Below are 3,458 nucleotides of genomic sequence, written 5' to 3' on the forward strand. Positions count from 1 at the left end.
TCAGCGTGTGGGTTCGCTCATGCTCCCACACCCAAAACATGACAGTACTCAGCCCGAAAGCTCCTGGGACAGTTCACACACACACCTTTTGTTTTAGGTGGGGCTTATGTTTGCAGGAATGTTAACTGAAGGGTGAATTCTCACCTCCAAACCTCAATGGGGTTTTAACCCAGCTATAAAAACACCCCTTCACTTCAGATTCTTTCATCATCCAGAGGAGGTCTGGAAATGGTGACACTCAGTCGCCCCTATAGCAATAACTTTTCAACTATCCAGATGTCTTCACATCACCAACCCAAGATGGTGGCACCCAGGTGGTTTGCAATGTCACTGTGGCCCCATTGTGGGGAGCATGATGTGGGTAGCAGGGGTCCGGGGAGGACACGGTGGGAGCTGGCAGCTGGGCAAGCTGCAGAAGCTGTGGCTGATGGTGCAGGAGTTCGTGCAGGCGGCAGGGAGCCACCCTCCTCCCCCCCTCGGGGGACGGGGCAGGAAGAGCCACCGCGAGCTGAGGAAGGAAAAGTGCAGGCTGAAGTGGAACTGCCAGGAGCTGGGCAAGGCAGGGGCTAGCCGGGATGAGTAGCTGGAGGGCCCGGATAGGGTCCCAGGGAGATGTCCCTGCTCTGTTGCAGTTCTGGCCTCGTCACCCCCTGGAGACCAGCACCGGCAGCTCCCCGAGGAGAAAGCTAAGTGGCTCTTCCAGCAGGGACCCTCTGCCACGGCCTCTGCACAGAAACAGGCCTTGCTGGTGGCCAATGTGGAGAAGAGGATCCGGCAGCAGGAGCAATGTCTGGGGCTTAGCAAGCACAGGAAGGGGGGCATCTCCTCGGCGCTGCAGAGCTTTACCCAGGATGGGATGGGCTATGTGCTGGGCGCCCTGGGGCCTGAGACCACTCTCTCCAGGCTCTATGAGGAGAGCAGCAAGGAGGATCTAGATCCAAAGAGGAAAAGGATGCAGATGAAGGGCAACTAGATCTGAATGAGGGAAAGATGATAAGGAGGATATAGATATGGAGTCACTAGATGCTGATAGGAGGGCGAGATAGATGGGGAGGAGAAAGATGAGGAGAGGGAGTTAGACAGGGTTGAGGAGATGAGGATATAAGACACTTTAGAAACATCAGAGGAGGCAGGTGTGGAAAGGAACTGGGAGCATGAGAAGAAAGGAAGCAGAAATCTTTCCATGTCCCCAGAGGTTGGTGGCACCTATAAACCCAACAAAGCCAAGACCTCCAGAGAGGAGATGAGTCTTTGCCATAGGGCTACGAAGTATGTTCCCCCTCCAGTGAGAACAGCTGATGAGACAGTGGATGAAAAAAAAAAAAGAAGGAAGAACTGGGAAGATTGAAGAACACAGTGAAAGGTCTAATTAGCAGATTGAGTGAACCAAATTTGGCCTCCATAAGTGGACAGTTGGAAGAGATATACATGACTAACAGTAGCAAGGACAGGAATAAATGATAACAGATGTTCTTAAGAATGCTTGTGTTACTGCAGTCATGATGGCTGCTAGCTAGATGGATGATGGTGTGTGTCATTTGGGACAGCATTCTTCACCATCCCGTGGGAACTGAGGCTGGTGTTCACTTTTTGGAAGCTGTAGTGAGGAAATTTGATGAATTCTATCAAAGTGATGCTGAAAGGAAAGAGCGGGATAACCTGTTTGCCCTGACTGGCCATCTGTATAAGTTTCACATAGTGCATTTGCTGCTGATCTCTAATATTCTGAAGATGCTCGTTAGCAGTTTTACAGAACAGGACTTTGAACTGATTCAGCTCCTCCTGAAAAACGTGAGTTTTTCCTTGAGAAAAGACGATGCTTTGGCCCTGAAGGAGCTGGCCCAGAACAAACCACACGCTGTGGGGAAGAAATTTCAGGACCAGTCTAGGGTTCACTTTATACTACTACGCTGGCACTAAAAAACAATGATATGCCAAAAATCTCAGGTTACAACTCTGAGCCAGTTGAGAAGCTGGGCAAGCTGCAGAGAACACGGATCCACCACAGTGATTCTGGAAGAGAAACTCAACTTTGAGTGTCATTGGAATCTCCCCTCAGTGCTGACTGGGTTGGCCATTAGTGGATAGTAGGATCATCCTAGAGTGGCGTACCAAGGACTGGTAGTACCAACAGCAAGACTCAGCACAAACTGCCTGTAGGAAAGATGAGTTCAAAGATACTGGAACTTGCTCATAAGCAGAGAATGAACACACACATCAGGAGAAATATTTTTTGTGTCTTGATGAGTAGTGTGGACTTGTTGGATGCATTTGAAAAACTTTTGAAACTTGGACTGAAAGATCAGCAAAAGAGAGAGAGATGGTTCATGGTCTCATAGACTGCTGCCTACAGAAGAAGACATATAACCCCTTTTATGCATATTAGGCTAACAAGTCTTGTGAATATGATAGAAGATTTCAGACGACATTCCAGTTCAATACATGGGACAAAATCCAAGATTTGGGAAACCTGTTGGCTACCAATTTCTTTAACCTGGTTTCTCTGTTGGCCCACTTGCTAAAGACAAAATCATTCTCCCTATCGGTCTTCAAGGTCCTGGGTGCCAACGCACCGACCACAATTGTAGTTGAATTCAGTGAACTAGATAAATCCAAAGTCCACTTCTTGCAGTAAGTGTTATATATGCTATTAATAAAAACAGACTTGGAAGAGTTTACGATCATTTTTGGAAGGTTAACTGGCAACCCAAAATTAGGAATGTAGCGTGAAGGTTTGAAGCTTTTCCTTTCCCACTTTTTCCTGAAGAATGTAAAGCATACAAAAGCACTGAACAAGCCATCTTACTAAAAGAAAGAATTGAACTAGTGAGAAGGACTTTGCAAGACAAAGAATACAGATTAAAACTAGAGTTTTAGTCTTCAAATAAACTTGCAGTGAAAATTAAGGACTTTAGGAACGCACAAAAGCTGACCTTGACAATATTTTTCACAGACCAAAGACTTGAGATGCTTAGCAGAACTGTAATACTGCAAAGGACCCCTTGTTTTGGGATTATGTAGCATTGTATACACCCAAAACATGGTTACAAGTTTGGGAGAAAATAGAAACAGAGAAAAATAGAACATGGAAGTAGGAAAAAAGTACAGATCTTTATACATTGTTGTTCATTGTTTTAAAAAGTATTGTCTTCCCCATCGACCTCCACTCTGTATACCTCATGTTGTCAATTATCATCAGGGAAGATAGCTAAGTTTCCTTTAAAGTTTAGTTAATTCCACTTATCAGTCAGCAAGCGGTAGATTTCAGCAACCCCAAGCTTCTAGCCTTCCTAATTCCTGCAAGCTCCTGGGTTAAGACTGAGGTTGATACTCAGAGCTGTTCACTGTTTTACAGGTATTATTTTAAATAAAACACAATTGTGTTTCTATGCTTACTCTGACCTATAATAGTCTAAGATTTTAACTGGAAAGCTTTTTAATAGCACGAGGATATTGTT

General features: G+C 45.5%; 1 pseudogene; it reads left to right on the forward strand.

The window, feature by feature from the left end:
- Positions 1-352: 352 nt before the first annotated feature.
- Positions 353-2,877, forward strand: LOC140908368 (nucleolar MIF4G domain-containing protein 1 pseudogene; annotated as a pseudogene).
- Positions 2,878-3,458: the final 581 nt, after the last annotated feature.

Source organism: Lepidochelys kempii, chromosome 3, assembly GCF_965140285.1.
Source record: "Lepidochelys kempii isolate rLepKem1 chromosome 3, rLepKem1.hap1, whole genome shotgun sequence".
Lineage (NCBI taxonomy): Eukaryota > Metazoa > Chordata > Testudines > Cheloniidae > Lepidochelys > Lepidochelys kempii.